Source organism: Meles meles, chromosome 12 (genome assembly GCF_922984935.1).
Source record: "Meles meles chromosome 12, mMelMel3.1 paternal haplotype, whole genome shotgun sequence".
NCBI classification, from domain to species: domain Eukaryota; kingdom Metazoa; phylum Chordata; class Mammalia; order Carnivora; family Mustelidae; genus Meles; species Meles meles.
The window spans coordinates 75,916,322-75,935,948 of NC_060077.1; the positions used below are offsets into that span (position 1 = coordinate 75,916,322).

The 19,627-nt window shown below is 39.5% G+C and overlaps 1 protein-coding gene across 5 annotated transcripts in view; it reads left to right on the forward strand.

Annotated features, from left to right (window-relative positions):
- Positions 1-19,627, forward strand: part of RAB27B (RAB27B, member RAS oncogene family) — a 145,882-nt gene that overhangs the window by 99,162 nt on the left and 27,093 nt on the right. The gene's annotated exons all lie outside the window — the stretch shown is intronic.

Sequence of the window (19,627 nt, forward strand, 5' to 3'; positions counted from 1 at the left end):
CAGAAAAAGAGTTCTATAAAGCTTTATGTTTGAACAGAAATTTAGACAGATATTTTTAACTAATTTTTAAGTATAATGTGATTTGTCTGGACAGTCTGAAGCCCATCAAAGCTTAGATGGCAATATCAAGAAAGACAAAAATAAATAAATAACCATTAGGAGCACATAAAGAGGTTAGGTAGAAATCCTTTTTTACTATGGTATGGGTCAAAGCAGAAATCAAAACATTGGCTATAATATAGTTTAAGATATTTATTGGTGTTAGGTTTTATCTTTTACTTTTAAGAGAAAAAATGCCTATTTAAAAAATATTCTTAGTCTGGGGGTTGCCGCAAGCATTTTACCTTAGATTTGCTAGTTTCAGACAGAAATATGTGTTGTAAATACCTTCAATTCATGCCTTTGTCATTTTTTGGCTTTCTATTATTTTTTAATGAACAGAGACTCTAAAACTCTATGAAGTCAATCACTGATTGAGGTTCAGAAAGGCATTAAAATAAATTAGCACCATATGCAATGTTTAAATATTTCTTAAATATTTTATATTTTAATATTTAGTTTTCCTATTTAGTATTTAGTACATTTATTTACTACTTCTATTTAATATAGTTAAATATTTAATATGTATTAAAGCTTTGTGGTAATAGTGTACCTATAATTTTAGATTTTTTAAAAAAGATTTTATTTTATTTATTTGACAGAAAGAGATCACAAGCAGGCAGAAAGGCAGGCAGAGAGAGATGGGGGAAGCAGGCTCCCTGCTGAGCGGAGAGCCCAATGTGGGGCTCTGTCCCAGGACCCTGGGATCACGACTTGAGCCAAAGGCAGAGGCTTTAACCCACTGAGCCACCCAGGTGCCCCTAACTTTGGATTTTTAATAAAACGTATTTTTTTAGTTGTGTTAGTAGTGCTAAGCTACCTTATAATAACAGTGCTTTCAACGGGAGAGCTTGCACTTGAAGTGGTTTTAAAAATAGCATCAAGGGTGTATTGGAACTCATCTCTCCTGTTTCCTCTCCTGGTTCCCCAGGGACTATGGGTAATAGTGGAGATGTTGAAAAACTAGCATGGCACCTGCTGACCAGTAAGAATAAAGGAGCATTTAAGACACACTGGCGTGTGCCTGCTGCATACCAGCTGGGCCAGGGGACCAGTGTTAAACTATTACACAGTAAAGCAGGGAAAACTGGCTTCCTTGCAAATGAGACATTTCCTTACCTTCAGCTCAGTCTACTTGATCCTAACATGTTAAAATGTCATGTGGTAACAGGAGGGGGGATTATTTCTATTCTTCTGAAATATAAATGTAAATGATGAAGTCTTCCTTAAAAAATTTCTTCAGATTTTATAAACTTTGACCAAACTGGAGCTATGCATTTTTCCTCCGTTTCAGATAATCGAGATGAAAATAATCTTTAAAACCATGACTATGAAAGCAACCATCCCTCATATGCTAGAATCTGTATGTCTGTTGCTCCTTCAGATAGGTTTAGGATCACAGTCCAAATGAAGGACAGGAAGTGAGACTACCACCGAACTGGAAGGAAAGCCATTCCATAACCATGAGATGGCTTCTATCATAGTAATTAGGGTGGGGTCTGAAATAATAACAAGGGTGTGACTTGAAGAACCAAGCCAAGTTCATGCATAAAACACAGGTACAAATATGGTTTTTCTATATATCAGTATCGTCCATGAGAAATAACCTTGTGGAAAAAGACATTGAATTAGCCATGAACCATGACAGATAGCCATGAGCTGAAATATCTCCAGAGCTCCCTGGTGCTAATTGTCCCAGTAATTTTTGCTGAGTGAAAGATCGAGGAGGCTTTGTTAGTGTTAGTGATGAGCCAAATAGAGAGGGAAAACAGATGGAATTTTCACTTCATGAACTAATCTGTTTTTATGTAGCGCTAATGCTAATATAGTTGATCCCTGGAGCACCTACTGTGTGCAGCATCCTAACTGAACAGACTGACCAGCTTTGCGATTAGTCCTACAAAATTCACATGTGTCTGTCTCAACTTACCTTTCTACCAGCTTTTGCCTAGTGTATGTCTTTACGTTGGTGTCACTGAAGATAGAGGTGTGGGGAGGTAAGAGTAGCTTTTCTAGTTTAATAACATTTTTCATCATCATCTAGAAAGAAGAGTCTCCCTTACTACTTTTGCTAGCAATTTGGCCAAAATCAACACATTATGTATCAGGCTTCTTTTCCCTGAGACATGCTAGCTTTACAATACCGGGTCATATAGCCTGATATATTTTTTCTAATTTTAGGGTAGGAATCTATTGGGGAAGAAAAAAAGTTCCCCTGAACTCCCCTAGTTAAGAGATAATGGTTATAATAAAAGGGTCACCACAATAGGAAAAAGTATAGTTGTGAAATCGGTTAATGCTGTGTCCATTTTAGGCTCACCTTGCTTCTCCTATCCTTGTCCCAGGGACCTAAGTCCCTTGTCCGACCCCCTGGCTGCTCCCCTGGGATCTGCTTCTCTTGCCTTTGCTGTTGCTTTGCTCTTTCCTTTCTCTCATTTCCACAAGAGAATCAAAGTGTACCTGTCCCTGGTCCTATTCCCTCAAGCCCCTACTTTCCACTCCATAATCTAATATTCTAATTGTGGCTAACATGTTAATTGGCCAAAATATAATAGTGTTAGTTTTGGGAAGTCATACAACAAATCCACATAATTTGCCAGTTGTAGATTTATGCATTTGCCTATTAGTTAAACTTTATTTGTAACTCCAAGATCAGTATTTCTGGTATCTTTGTGGTCATTCGCAAACATACATAGACATGGGGAAAATTGTGAGTCTCCTGATGTGCATGTTCCCAGCCGAGGTCAAACAAGTTGATGCTGTCTTGTTTCAGTTTCTTACCTTTCAATTTCTCATGAGCGTCCTTTTCATGGTTTATTTAATACCACATGTTTCCCATTTTTGTGCTTTTAGTTGGTAGTTTTCTGTTTAAAATGCCCCCAAGCATATTGCTGAAGTTATTAGTGTTCTTAAGTGCAAGAAGGCTGTGATGTGCTTGTGAAGAAAATACGTGTCAGATTCAAGCTTCGTTGAGGCATGAGTTATGGTGCTATTGGCCATGAGTTCAATGTTTGTGAATCGATGATAATATTAAACAAGGTGTCCTTAACAGAAATACACATAAAACAAGGTTTATATCGAACAGTTGGTGACCAGAAGCTCACAGGAACTTAATCCTGTATTTCTCCTAGGAACAATGGCTCCATCTTTGCTAATTCAGTATTTGTGGTGACGTTACAGAACAAAACTACCATGATTAACAAGAATCAGCTGTTTAGGGGCGCCTGGGTGGCTCAGTGGGTTAGAGCCTCTGGTTTGGCTCAGGTCATGGTCCCAGGGTCCTGGGATTGAGCCCTGCATCGGGCTCTCTGCTCAGTGGGGACCCTGCTTCCCCCACCCCTGCCTGCTTCTCTGCCTACTTGTGATCTCTGTCTGTCTAATAAATAAATAAACTCTTAAAAAAAAAAAAGAATCAGCTGTTTACTTCCTCCCACAGAAACGTTTGTGATAGTTTAGAGATAAAAATGCAGTCAAGTAGCTAAAGCAATGAGAAAAAAACACAAAAACAGAGTCATGTAGTCCAGAAGTAGAGAGAGGTAAAGTAGTTTATCCAGGGATCCTTTAATCACTAAAACATTAAGGAAAAAAAGTGGAATTCTGATCTTCCAGGCAATAGAAACAAACAAACAAAAATAATGAGGACCATAGATTTTCTTATATTAAAGAAAGTATATCAATTTATTGGGAGAGACACATTTCTTTTTCTATCGTTGCATTTTAATAGTAACTTCATGGCAAAAAGCCCATCATGGATAATGTTTTTAATTGTAGTTTTATAAATAATGTAGAAACGGACCTTGTATGATTGATTTTATATTGACTATAAGAAAGCCTAAGACACTAATCTTATCTCACTGTTCTGTGAAGCATTTCCATGGGGATCTGAACTTTTCTGTATGTTTCTGGGATGCTGAAGTGAAATATGATACTATCACACAGGGAGGGGGTTTGGTGCTTCCAAAATCACTGTAGAAAGAGGACCTGTGAATTTGCTTGTGGGTTGGAGAGTCAACATGGAGCATTCCAGAAAAATGAGGAAAGCTATGGCTCCCAAACCACACCAGAGACTACTCCAGTTTAGAACACTGTGTTAATTAGAATTATTGTGTTGATTATGAGGTGAGATATACCATAAAGTGACTCCACAAAGCCTTTCTCTTTTAAATATCTGTCCTCATTTTTATTTTTGAATTCATCTTACCACTGGTGCTAAGAATTTTCTGACACAATTTGGAGAGAGTCATAAAGCATAAATTAAAATAGTGAGTAAAGAAATGTTAAGATAAAAACAAACTGAGGGTTGCTGGAGGGGAGGGTGGTGGGAGGGATGGGGTGGCTGGGTGATGGACATTGGGGGAGGGTATGTGCTATGCTGAGAAAAAAATATAAAGAAAAAAAGAAAAAAAAAACAGTTATTCAAATGTACATATATTTCCCCAGACTCTAGATAAGAAGATATTTAAGTAAGACTAGGTGGTTGATTATCATATGATCGCTCTGATATGAGGAATTTGAGAGCAGGGCGTGGGGGTTGTGGGGGGTTTGGGAGGGAAAAAATGAACAAGATGGAATCAGGAGGGAGATAAACCAGAAGAGACTCTTAATCTCAGGAAACAAACTGAGGGTTGCTGGGGGTGGAGGGAAGGGAGAGGATGGTTGGTATGGATATTCGGGAGGCTATGTGCTATGGTGAGTGCTGTGAATTGTTTAAGACCGTTGATTCACAGACCTGTATACCCCTGACGTAAATAATACATTACACGTTAAAAAAAAGTCTAGGCTGTTGACCTACAGAGCAGAAAAAACAAGAGCTTCAGAAAACTGAAGGAAAACATTTTTTAACCATCGTAGTTTATAAAACGATATAAACAATTCAGTTTCCCTATTTTTATTTATTTTTTATTTTTTTTAAAGATTTTTTTTTTTATTTATTTGACAGAGAGAGATCACAAGCAGGCAGAGAGGCAGGCAGAGAGAGTGAGAGGGAAGCAGGCTCCCTGCTGAGCAGAGAGCCCGATGCGGGACTCGATCCCAGAACCCTGAGATCATGACCCGAGCCGAAGGCAGCGGCTTAAACCACTGAGCCACCCAGGCGCCCCAGTTTCCCTATTTTTAAAATGAAGAAGGATAAATTAAAAAACTCAATTTAGTTACACATAATAAATCCAATTAAATGGAGATACAGTTTGATTTATTGGAAATAATATGAGTTTTATGCAGATTTACTACTGGCAGTACTTTACCAGAATGTAATGCATTCTGGAAAATACCTACTGAATCAAATATGTGTAAATATAAAAAATAAATACATTTCATGGTATGGAATGGGTGGTAAGAGGTGGGGAGGTGGAGGGCTGTCTGTTTCCAGAGAGCTCAAAGTAATATAAAATCCTCCATTACTCTTGGCTATTTAGATAAAATCTTTGATAGTGTTGATCTAGCATTTTATACATATTCTTTAGTATTACATACTTTCAAAGAAAATGCTCCCTTTTATAAGAAATAAAGAGGAAAATAAATAGAATATTTAGATGAAGATAAAAATACTGCTCTACCAAGATGGCAGCCGCCTTTGACAAATTGAGCCATTGCCTGGCCAATAGCATCTTTGGGCATGGTTTTAAATGATCATTTCTGAATTGATTTTTACTGAATTCACAATCGTGATACTGGCTGCTCAGAAGAGTTGATGTAGTATAGAAGGCACAACGTTTGAACATGGGGAAATCAAGTCTTGCCTTAACCTCAGCATGCTGCTCTAGTAGCCAGTGGGCTGGAGGGGACAATTACCTGCCTTCAGCCACTCCTGTCCCGACCTCTGACAGAAATCCTGGCAACTATTCAGGGAGTCTGTGGCTCTCTTCTCAACGGGATGATAGCTTTTGGTCAACTGTTTATAAAATTACTAATTTTAAAGACTCTTGAAATATTATTAGCCTTTGATCATCAACTCCAATAGAGAAACCCCTACTTCCCCTTCCCCACACATTGCCATCTAAAGAAGGCAGATCAGTGGGGGATGTGTATAAGATGTGTAGCCCAAAATAGATTTTGGAGAAATCTTTTAAAAACCATTCACAGTAGAAAACTAAAGAGTCCTGTAACATATTTCTGTCTCTGATAAGCGATGAAAATAATACTGGTTTGGTAAGGTAAGTGACATTCTGCTTCTCTATAGCAAATATTTACTCATGCTTTTTAAACAATAAACTAGCCAAAGGTAGGCTCAAGGTATAAATTTAATTTAACTGATTAAATCCTTTGTAATTTAGCAAAGTATCCTGTCCATACATAAAATACCAGTATTATTTTATATTAAGACCCCCAACTCTGAAGGACAATTAACAAATTCCTAGATGATCTCATTTTGTGCCCTGCCCCAAAACAGTGAAACTGAGCTCATATTTATCTTCCAAATTTAACACACTTTGTTTAAAAAGCAGACTTCCGGTTTTAATCTAAATATGATTACATTTGCGTAAATGTCATTTATAAACAACTGTCCTGGAACATAGGCATTGCATAAAGCAAGGTATACCTGTATATTTACTTAACAAAAACCACAGGGGTGTCATGTTTTGCAGCTCGGTGACTGATGCTGGCATACAATGAACGTGTGCATTCATTGTTCTTCCTTTCTGCATTGCTTTTCACGCTCAAATACAAATTTCCTGACTTTGGGAATCCACATGCTGAAAGACAGTCCAGTATTGTCTTGTGTTTAAAAGCAACAAGCTGTGGATTCTGACTGACCTAGATTTAAACCCCAGGCCTGCCAATCATTAGTTGTGTGATTTGGGCAAATTAATTAATCTTTCTGAGTTTCAGCCTTTTCGTTTGCAAAACCCCCACGGGTTATTGTGAGGATTAAATTAACTAAAGTATGTAAAGTGCTTAGCATAATAGCAACTCTGCAGGAGGCTGCTAATATTAATTCCAATTATAATCTGGCAGCTCAACAAGTGATTGTTAATATTAATTCTATTTATGTCTACACTGAAAAACCAGAGGGTAATAGAATAAGATGTTTTGACAGATTCCTCTCAGTTTTGTTTTCTAAGTGTATTGTCTATATTAGTTATGTTCTCTCTATATTGATTCTTCCCTCCCATTACAAATTATTTTTAATTTTTATAATGCCATTTGTTTTAAAAATATGTAATACTTTCATACGGTTCAAAATTGAAAAGGCCCAAAAAGTGCCTCCCGTCTAGCTCCCCTCCCAGAAGCAAATCTTCAAACTCCATTTCATACATGTATAATTAAACAGTTAGCTACACATATTCTTTCTCCCTTTTTTTTGTTCCTTTCTCCCTTTTTGCACAAGGTATCACACTGGTTAGGGTTGCCAGATGAAATACCTAACTCCAGTTAAAGGAACAGTATTTGTGGCATGATTATGCTAAAAAATTAATTGGTCTTTTTATCCAAACTTCCAATTTAACTGAGTGTCCTGAATTTTATTTGCTAACTGTGCCATCCCTAAATTGCTAGTCATGATGTTTAGCATCTTTTTTGTCTGCTTTTGATTTTTTTTTTCCCCACGGGAGAATCATCTGAGCCGGTTTTAGACTTCTCTATCAGAATCATTCAGGGTTGTACTTAGGCAACAGTACCTTCTCCCCTCCTTAGCCCAGTGATGGTCTTTCACTGAGAAAGAGTCTTTTATTGCAGTCACAGAATGAGAAATGTTATTAATAAGTGTTTGCAGTTGCAACACTAATTACAAAGAAATGCAAAGGTTACAAAGAAAGTGTTCCTGATAGTGCTATATACCAAGATTATTTTCACCTACTTTTTGGCTAAGTGGCAAACCAGGTGTTTTACAAATTCTGTAGGATCCCCTTTATGCAGGAGGGATCTGAGAGCGAGGTTAACTAATTTGTTCATGCCACACATCTAGTCATTAGAGGAACAAGAATTAGAGCCATGTCTGGCCCCAAAGTCTTGTTGGGGTCACACCCTGATCTGACCTAATTCTGAGATTCCCCTTTTCTTAACGCTCTTCAGAAATAGCTTGTTTTTAATTTGGAAAACAATTCAGAACAGCTGTTTCTGGTTCTCAGCGGATGACTGTCTCAGTTTAAAATGCCTTCTGGAGAGCCCTGACAGACAGAAACCAAACAGGTAAAATTCCTTGGGGTTCAAGTTTCTTTCGTCTCTGTAAATCCTTTGCAAGGTAGTTCTGGATTTTGTGTTTGTTGGTTCACCTGCCTCGGGTCACCTGGGCATGAAGGGCTTATGAAAAAAGAGTCGAACAGCCATAATGATGAGCTGTGACTTTGGGGGAAAGGAACCACGGTCTTTGATCAGGACCTTGATCATTGTGCTCAGAGTGTGTGTATATCATACCCATGTCTTGACGTGTAACTAAAATGAAGGAACTGGATTAAAATGGAGGGGTAGGGGCACCTGGGTGGCTCAGTGGGTTAAAGCCTCTGCCTTCAGCTCAGGTCATGATCCCAGGGTCCTGGGATCGAGCCCCATATCGGGCTCTCTGCTCTGCAGGAAGCCTGCTTTCTCCTCTCTCTCTGCCTGCTTGTGATCCATGTCTGTCAAATAAATAAATAAAAATCTTTAAAAAAAAAAATGGAGGGGTAGATATCCTATTCCTACACACGCCAAGTATTTTCTTTCTCTTCCTTTGTGGACATGTTTTATGAGATGCATGATGTAGAAACAGACCACAAAACCATTCTGGTTTTTGTAGCAAGGGACACAATGTGAGTGTCTGTGTCAAGGTCACTTCCTGATAATGATATTTTCCAGTGAATTTGAGGCAGAGATTCAGGGAGGAGAGATGAAACTGAATCCCATTCCTGGCTTTGCTCCTTTCATCTGTCTCTGAATCTACAGCCCTTATGATAGTCTTGCATACAGGTGATGTTAGGTAAATGTTTGTTGAGCTGTCTTGATATTCTCTTTTAAAATTAAGAATAGACTGTGTTCTGGGTAGTTTGACGATGCAGGGATATGAGTAGGGCTGAACCCAGACACCGTTGTCATGGACCCAGAAACCTGCAGAACTACACTGGGTTCTTAAGTTCTCTGAATTTTGGTCATTTCAACTCACCTAAAAGCATCTTTAGAGGATCAACCAGCCTTGAAATCTGAACATTCAGCAAAGAGTAGATGAGAAAGAATTCCTTAAGGTCCAGTGTCTCTTGGAGAGCACGTGATGCCTGGCAGTGCAGAGCGAGATGCTAAAAATAAATACATCAATAAAAATAAAAGAAAGAAAGAAACCACCATTTCAGTGATTCCAGTAGTTTGGAATTGGGTTTTGGTCCAACATCCAAAGAATAATCCTGCGACAGCAACAAAGAAATTTTAAGTTTTCAGGAAGGACTACGAAAAAAGGGGGAAAAATGGAAACCAGGTCAACTTCTTAATATCTTATTAATTTTCTTAGTGATTTGTTCATTTTATGAATTGGCCTGAAGTTTGTTGACTTTGTCTTTTCTAGAAGTATGATAATCACATACGCCTTGCCACAGAGCGGATTCCCTTGGCTCTGTATTACTGTTGGTGCACCTAATCTAGGTGGAGGGACTAACCTTTATAAGCTCAGAATGATATATAGCTCTTGGTGGGAGGTTCTAAAATTTCCCTTTGTCCAGCCCAGGTCTCTTATTATCCTACTTCTAATGTTTTCACCTCCCTTCATCTTCGCTTTTCAGACCACTCATTTGAATTTTTTGGTAGCCTTTTGCCTGTGGCTTCTTTCACATCCAGAATCCAGTAATGCAAATATGTCTTTATAAATTATGGCTCAACAATTTGGAATGTCCCCTTTCCTGCTCACCTTTTTATTGTGTCTTTTTTCAACACATAGCTGCAGACTTAATGTATTATTAGGCAAAGTACAGATTATTATAGATTCAATTAAATGCCACTGGTAAAGGACAGAGTGGTTTTCCTAAGTTAATTATTACAATAACTTTTAGAATCTGAGAAGCTCAACCAGTTATAATAAGGGTATTTTGAATGGGTTTGACATTTTTAGGGCCAGCTAGGAACAAAATTTTGAGGGAGGGGAGAGGGGCTTTTGATTCTCTATGCCCCCCCCTTTTTTAAGTGTCCCTTTAGCAGCCCATTGACTTTATTTTACCAAATTTCTTCCCCATTTTCCCATTCAGGAATTTCACGGATACAACTATGCCTTAGTCTACTCTTGCTTCGTTTCCATTATTCATTCAACAAAATATGTTGTGTCTCTTTTTACCAAATACTCTACTAATCAACATTTGCCTTGGAAGACACAGTTTAGGTGACTGTGGGAGGTAGTGAGTTTAATGTGTCAGCCTCATCAACACTAATGAGCAAATTCGTTAAAATATCGCCTCCTTGGTGACCTCTTGCTCTAATATGGTTAATATCCTTCTTCTAGATCCTTAGGATTATCTGTTTCATAAGGAATTCATGAGGGTTTTAGACACAGTGGCTAGGCAGATGCTGGGGTTCAGGGAGGTCTTTCAGGACACCTCAAAATACTGGCTACAGAGGCCACCGTTAGAGAGCAGCTACCAAAAAGTATATATGGGGAAACGCAGGAGGTTTTCAGGCGGTTGGCCTTTGTACCACACAAGGGAAGATTAGCCATAACTTTTTTTTTTTTTTTTAAGATGTAGAGGCTGAAATAAAGCAAGTGAATTAAGTAAAAAAGTTTGTAATCCTCTGTAAAATCTTTATAATATAGGTTCTGAAAACCCAGCACTAGCTGAAATTTGTTCCTAGACAGAGCTGCCTTAAGATTCCAGTTCCTTACTGAGCAGTTACTGTATGCTCTGTCCAGGAATCCAGTTCAGAGTGAAAAGAGTCGCAGACAGGAGATCAGTGGTACATATTCCTTCAGGTTACATATGATGTGAGTTATTTGCATTCTGTAGTGATAATGTTTTCTTCAGTTTTCTTGCAACACTAGTAATTTTCATACATTTGAAACAGGGTCCTTGCTTTTTCTTGAAGTACAGGTTATTTTTATTTTGCACCCTCAGAGTTTGAGATCTAAGATAATGTGTTGCTTCATTAAAAAAAAAAAAAACTTTACATGGGAGATGGTAGAAATGAGGATTTGAGTCCATGATTTGCTTGTATGAGATTCTATGATATTGTGATTTATAAGAAAGATATATTTGATCATTCACATGACCAAGATGTATTTCTCAAATATATTTGGTCTTTATCTTCAGTTCCTGGCTCATAGCTTTGGAAACCCTTAGAATTTTCTGGGGATAAGAGCAGTGGAACATCTTCTGTCATAATATTTGGTCTCCCCTTCTCAGTTTCTGACATAGCTTCGGAGCCATCAAGGTGACCTGGATGTCATCTATGAAATGAAACAACTTTTGGGAAAAGGCCAAAGATTGAGGGAACCAACCAGGAAGAGAGGGTTGGAACTTTCAGTTCCACCTGCTGATTTCAGGGTAGGGGAGAGGAGCTGGAGGTTGAATCAATCACCAATGGCCAATGAGTTGATCAACATGCCTAAGTAATGATGCCTCCATAAAACCCCCCAAAAGGAAGGGATTCTGAGAGTTTCCAGGTTGGGGAACCAGAACATTTCCACAGGCAACCATGCCAGGCCCCAAATTCTATGAGGACAGAAGCTCCTTTGTTTGCTGCTTTGCCCTATGTATCTCTTCATCTGACTGCTGATTTGTAACCTTTAACAATCTTTATAATATATATCTGTAATCTAGGGAGGAAACAGGTTTCCTGAGTTCTGTGGGCAAATTAATAGAACTTAAGGGGAGGGTTGTGGGAACCTCTGGTTTGCAGCCTGTTGGTTAGAACTACATACAGGTCACTTCTGAGTGACAATTGGCATCTGTATTGGAGGGCTTGTTGGAATCTCCAATTTGTAGCTGGTCAGTTTGCAGCCCAGGTAACAATCGGGGCTTCTCACCGATGTCTAGAGTGGAGGGCCATCTTGAGGGACTGAGGTCTTTACCCATGGTTTGGGGAAGCCTACACACACACACACAGAGTGGAAATGGTCCAGGAATCCGAAGGAGGTTTCCATTTCAGTCATCCCACCCTCAAGCACTTAACTGAAACCCTTTCCAGCATCTCATCAAAATCTTCTGTATTTTAACTGGACATGGTTCTGAATACCAAAGGAGCAGAGGTAGGTATTCAAAACTGCAATTAGTAGAGTTGGAAACTGTACACTCATCCACTAGGGTTCTTTAATTTTATAGATTTATCCTGAACTTGTGAGTTTCAGATTAGTTTCTTCTTTGATTCAACATATCAGTAACTTTGATGGTAAAGACACTGTTTCTTATGAAGAGTGTTCAGGGTTTTTCATGCACAGGCTGGGCTTCTCTGAGACCAGCTGCTTCTGCATTACAGAACCACACAAATTCAATCTCACAGAGCATATATTAGTGTCTCCAGCAAATATTTGTTGAACACCTATTTTTAGCTAGACTCCGGAGTGAACAAAGTGTGCGAGGATTCAACACACTCGAGCTTGCAGTCTAGATGGGAAAGCGAGTGATAATAAACAAGAAGACCCATATCAGCTGGGAAGAAGGGCCATGCAAAAACTAGACTGAGGCCACAGAAAGTGAATGGGAGCCTTTGTTAGATTTGGGGTCCCTACAGATCCCCTGATGAAGACACATTTAAAGGGAGAAGCGAATGATAGTAAGAAGGCCATTTGTGAGACAGGAAGGGGGAAGAGTGTAGGCGGAGGGAACAGCCCATGCCATGGTTCTAACACAGGACGAAACGTGTCTCTTTGAAGGAATAGAGAACTAGTAGAGCACAGTCGGCCGGGTCGTACAGCCCTTTGTAAGGCAGGAGAAAGGACTCTGGGTTTTATCTGCAGTTTGATGAATGCCACTGGGAAATGTGAAGCCGAGCAGTGGTGTTGGCTGACTGTAATGCTGGGGGAAAATCTGCTTGTTCGCTGGAGAAGGACAGAGGAAAAGGCAAAGCCACAGACATGAAGACAAGTTAGGAGTCTCTTAGTAGCTACAGTGACGGTGCCCTTTGTTCACATGAGACCCTTCTGAGAGTGAGTAGGCGTGGCAGGTGGGTATGTGGTCGCAACACGCAGTCCCTTGAGCCGTCACAATTGTCTTGGTGACGTAGTGGAGACTTCATGCCATGTCATCTAATCTCTGCAATAAACTTGTGTGCCTGGCACATGATAGGTGCCCAATAAATGTTTGTTGGGTGAGCGAATGAGCGAATGTGGGGGTGATTAGCATCCTTGCTTTAGAAATGGAACGGTGCTACAAGTCTGTGGTGAAGCTGAATTTTAACTATAAAACCCATCCTCTTTCTTCAGTTTCTTACAGAATGCCTCATTCTTGTTGCTTCTTAAGCATTTCGGGATCATCTCGCATGTATTTCCATTTTCCTCCTTCACTTCCTCCCAGCTCCTGGGGTTACTGTTCTACACACAGAGGTTCTGTAAATGTGTTTGCTGTACCAGTTTTCATCAAAGGCAGGGATCAGACTGGCCATTGACAGTGTCAGGGCCCCAGGAACTTTCTGATCTTTCCTTTGAAGCACCCTGAGGCCTCCACCCGGGCAAACTGTCAGGGATAATTAAAGAGGCTGATGATGGGCGTGCCTTCGTGTTCCCCCTCGCCCCTTATACAAATAACCCCCTCCTCTGTCCTCTTCTGCTCATCCAACAAACCGGCACCGCCTTACTTCCAGGCAAGGAAACCTAGGACCCAGTACAATCTTTCTAGGCAGAGTAGCCCCTGCCTGTTGGATAGATTGCATTGAATTCTCGATGAAAAAGATGATCTCACTCTCCTACTTTGAATTATGGGCCTAGAAGAAAGTTCAGATTTGTATATTTTATATAATTTGTATTGTAAATTGTACATATTTCTGACTTCCTCCATAAACATTCAAAGCAGATTTATCTCCCAACAAGATCAGTTTCAGTAGAGGACTGGCTTTTAGGGAGTGGTGCGCACAGGCCTCCTGATGTTTTCATGCTTGATAAGCCTGTGTGCTGGTGTGTGTGTGTGTGTGTGTGTGTGTGTGTGTGCACGCACGCATGTGTGCTCATTATCAATCAATAGCTGATGGGACCTACTCCATGCTGGGCTGGAGAAAAATGTCCCAGCTTGCATTCTCATACTCCTTCCTGGTATTTTATCCTACTCACTTGTTTTGCTTAAGACAATGTAAACCTATCTGCCACAAGATACAGTGTATCATTTACTAATATTTGTGATTATTCAATAAGTAAACCTCACCTATTGCTGGGTTTATAAAACTAGTTTCTGTTTTAGATCTGAGGAAAAGTCTACTCTTCTACCTGCTGTTGAAGGAATAATAGTAGAGTCCCACCCTTAGCTTAATTAGGGGAAAGACAATGGGGGTGGGGTGGACTGGGGGGGGCATGAGTCTACATCTGTCATTGTGTATATATGAGCAAGAAGATTAGCTGCTGACTCACATTGTCAGGGAAGAGCGGAGCCAGCTTTCTTCTGAAATACAATCCCCGTCACAGTCCCGTACAATGGTACATTCACCTTGATGTGTTTAACAGAAATATATGGATAGAACAAATCTGAAACTTCTCTATGTTGTTATTAAATGCAACTAGAAGTTTTACATCTGAAATGTAATATACAAGCATTTAGCTTCCACATTTTTTCCTTTTATTATAATAATACCTATCTACATGGGCTCCACTTGCAGCAGGAAAACCCTTACTTTAGCTATGATAAGGTAGCTTGCTAAAAGAAGCGCTTTGCTTATTGCTAGAACCTTAGGAAACAGACAGTAAAGGAAGATATTTGGATTTTCCTCTTTAAAAAAAGCAGTGGAGGGGCATCTAGGTGGCTCAGTCTGTTAAGCCTCTGTCTTCAGCTCAGGTCATAGTCTCAGGGTCCTGGGATCAAGCCCTGCATCAGGCTCCCTGCTCAGCAGAGCCTGCTTCTCCCTCTTCCTCTGCAGCATCCCCTACATGTGCTCTCAGGCTCACTCTCTCACTCTCTCAAATAAAGAAATAAAATCATAAAAAAAAATTAAAAAGTGGTGGGAATGATATAGGAAGACCACTCTTTGATGTTGGGGAGATAGATGAATTCCCCAAATTTCTTTGAGATGCAAACTTTCCATAAACTAGAAAGTGTCAGATATAACAAATATATTCTTTGTGGCATATAGCTCGCTGTGATTATTTTTCCCACTCAGATGTTAACCTTTTCCTTTCAATGTTTTGATTTAATGTAGTAAATTATGATACTTGTCCTTTTGTTTAAAAAAAAAAAAACACTGGAAAGTAAAATGTAAATCTTTAATGGAAAATGTGATCATGTTTTTCCTGGGCAGGAGGGGACTTGCGGGCGGTGATGTTTGCAGAGATGAGACAGAACATGACCCAGTCTGTACTCTGTAGCACGCTACAGAGTTTCCTCTCCTCTTAGACCCCATCTGGCAAATAGAGGCAAAGCTAACTTCATAAAAACTGTCTTATAACAAATCTTAGTTTAGAGAAACTCCCAACTCTTTGGCATTTCTTTGCTGAGCTCATGGTTCTTTATCAGTGAGCTCAGTCCCGGCGGATATGAACAGTCAAGAGCGGGTGTTCCCACAGGAAGGTCCCTTTCTCAGTATAAAAAAAAGATCGGACAAAAGCATAATGCAAAATTCTGAGTAGCAACCTTTTTAGGAGGTATAATTTTAGCAAACCACTCACGTTGTTGAATATTTCATGACTTTTCTCCATCTCAAATTGTTATTAACCAAAAATGTTCACCAACTCTTAAGTTAATGAATATTATAGAATGGAGCGCTACCCTGGCCAGCGAGGGTGCTGAGCAAGGCACCCAGCTGCCTTCTGCTCTGCTCTGATGAGACTTGAAAATGCACGGAACAGCAGGACGAGAGTGCATACCTGTAAATATCTTCTTGCTAATGAGGACTTTTCTTTCCTCATCAGTAACAGCTGGGGGTAAAAGTCATCAAGGACAAAATTATAAATGTTTTATATTGGAAAATGCTAGGTGAGTCTAAGACATGGTCAGTTGATTAGGTTACTGCCAAGAAGTAAACAATAGGCTTATTAAAGCTGTAATTAGGCCTTGTGGACATACTGTATTTTAAATAGGAGCTTCAGCAGGGGATAAAGTAGCTGAAATAATCTAGTGCTTCGTCAAGTGGAAGTAAAACCAGTTTTTTTAAATGTAGCTATGCCTTTTTCTTGGGTTTTCTACATGACCTTTGTTCTGAGAAATTGGGTGACTTTAAGTTACAAAGTAACTTGTAGGAATTGATTAATTATTTTGTGGTTTTCTTACATTGTGTCATTGATCATAATGTGTTGTTGTTGTATTTAATGGTTTCCTATGTTTTGGCGAGTTAAGCGCGGAGTGGGAATATAGGATGATGGAATGCACTGAGCCACGTACTTGACCTACTTTACGTACCTATGACTGCAGGTAAAGACTGTAGGAATCGGGGTGCCTGGGTGGCTCATTCATGAAGCGTCTCCCTTTGGCTCAGGTCATGATCCCAGGGTCCTGGGGTTGAGCCCCGCATCCCGCTCCCTGCTCTGCTGGGGGCGGGGGAGACTGCTTTCCCTCTCCCACTCCCCCTGCTTGTGTTCCTGCTTTCATTCTCTCTCTCTCTCTCTGTCAAATAAATAAATAAATAAGATTAAAACAACAACAACAAAAAGACTGTAGGAATCAAGGGTTACGTAGTTTGCCCATGGCCACATAGGGACTAATTGGCTGAAACCGAACTTCTAAACCCAGGGCTGTGTCCTCAAACAGCTGCCTCTTACATCACACCACCATTGACAACTTATCCTGCAGATCCAATTTCTCCAACCAAGGCCCCGCAGAGTGCTTCTGCTTCCACCTGAGCCGTAGTGGCTGTAGCCTCTGACACAGGGTATACCTGCTGCCTCCAGGACACGGGCACTCTGCTCACCCCCGCCATTTGCTCTTCCCACATCGAACTCCAGCTCTCATCTCACCGCTTCCATAAAGCCTTCCTGATTTTTTCTGCCCCCACTCCTGCATCATTTGATGAGTTTTTCTTTTTCTTTTTTCCTCCAAATTTTTATTTAAGTTCTGGTTAGGTAACGGACAGTGTAACGTTAGTTTCAGGTGTAGAATTCAGTGCTTCCTCACTCACCTACAACACCCAGTGTTCATCACAACAAATGGGCTCCTTCATCCCCATTGCCTAGTTCGTAGTACCTGTCTACCTCCCCTCTAGTAACCAGCAGTCTGTTCTCTGGAGTTAAGAGTCTGTTTCTTGGCTCACCTCTCTTTTATTCCCCACTATGTTTACTTGTTTCTTAAATTCCACATATGATTGATATCATATGGTATTTGTCTTTGTCTCACTTATTTCACTTAGCATAATACTCTCTAGCTCCATCTACATTGTTGAGAATGCTAAGAGTTCATTCTTTTTTATAGCTAAGTAATATTACATTATGTGTGTGTGTATTCCATTATATGGAATATATAATATTCCAATAATTCCATATAATATATAATATTCCATATAATGGAATTATATGTATATATAATTATATATATATATATAATGTATATATAATTATATATACATATAATTCCATATATATGGTATTAACAAGATTATATATGTATACACATATATACATGTATAGATACATAGACATATATATTTATATATGTGTATAGATAGATAGATAGACGAATACCACATCTTTATCCATTCATCAATTGATGGACATTGGGCTTTTTCTATAAGTTTGGCTATTGCTGATAATGCTGCTATAAACATGGAGGTTCATGTATCCCTTTGAATCAGTATTTTTGTACCTTTTGGGTAAATGCCTAGTAGTGCAATTACTGGACCATAAGGTAATTTTATTTTCAACCTTTTGAGGAACGTCCACACTGTTTGCCAGAGTGGCTGCACCAGCTGCATTCCCACCAACAGTGCAGGAGGGTTCCCCTTTCTCCACATCCTCGCCAACACCTGTTGTTTTCTGTGTTGTTGATTTTGACCATTCTAACAGGTGTGAGGTGGTATCTCATCGTGGTTTTGATTTTCACTTTCCTGATGATGAGTGATGTTGAGCATCTTTGCATGTGTCTGTTATGCATCTAGAGGCCTTCTTTGGAAAAATGTCTCTTCATGTCTTCTACCCATTTTTTAACTGGATTATTTGGTTTTGGGGCTTTATGAGTTTTTCACTCTCTGAATACCTTTTAGATTTAGAGCCATAGATTTTCTGGTATAGAGCTCATTTCAAAGAACTTATTAGATGAAGAAACTTAACATTTATTTATTTTCTCTCCACTTGTAATAGCATTCTGTATTTTCCACTAAGCCTCATACATATTGCAGAAATAAAATTCTAATCCAGAAATTTCAATTAACATAAGTGTCTGCAGAATATAGAAAGAACCCTTGAGATAAATAAGCACTTTCTTTGGACTAATTCCATTCTTTGTAGATATAATCTCTCTTTTTCAGCATTTATTAAGCTCTTAAAATGCTTCCTGTTAATTATCAGCTAAAACAGCAGCCAGCCAACATTCTTTTCCTAAAGTGGTCATGGATTTTTTGTCTTTTTTTATTTTTGGAATTATATGGCTCTATGAGTTACTAGAATTATGTTTAAGTGAGAAAATTGTAAGAATATGGAACTCATCTTTTCATTTTTCTATAGATATGTGAGCCCACAGATGCTATCTAACTTGGCTTCCTCACATTTGAGAGATGCAAAATTTATGGGCAGATATTTTGATTAATATGCCCTTTCTCAGATAATGAAGCAAAGCAGAGGAAGTTTGGCAAGACTTCTCAAAGCAGCAGCCAGCTGGAAAATGATCACAGTTTTGCAAGATTATTAGACCAATGTCTGAAAACTTAGGAGAACATCTTATTAAATGCTCATCTCTTTAGCTTAAACTCATATTGTTCTTCTCTGTGGAGACATTAAGGGTTGAAGCTTCTACTCAGTGTTTTCCATATGTCACATAACTCTACAGAAAAAAAGAGGTAGATTGACTGCCATTGTAGAGGACTCATGCCCTTGTCATGATGAGGGAAAGCAGCTCCCATGGCTGGTGCTGGTGGGCCCACTGAGGCAGGCACCTGTGGTGGGAAATGCACCATCTTCCCATCCAGCCACTGTCTTAGGAAATGATATGTCTTCATGAATGGTCCGTTCAGCTCTTTTGTTAGCCATAGTATGAAGCTAGGAGATATTTTCACTGTTGAAATTAGAAATTATTCACTGGTTGTGAGGAGTCTCTGTGCTGAAAGGTAATATGATGGTTCTTGGGGCATCTGGGTGGCACAGTTGGTTAGTTGGTTTTGGCTCAGATCGTGAGCTCAGGGTTGTGAGATGGGAGTCAGCTGGGTGCTCAGCAGGAAGTCTGCCTAAGATCCTCTCTCTCCCTCCGCCCCTCCCCCACTTGTGTACTCCTAGGTGCACACACTTTCTCAAATAAATAAAATCTTTAAAGGGCAGTGTGGCGGTTCTCAAACTTGACGGTAGGTTGGAATATCTATGTTTTTGTCTCAC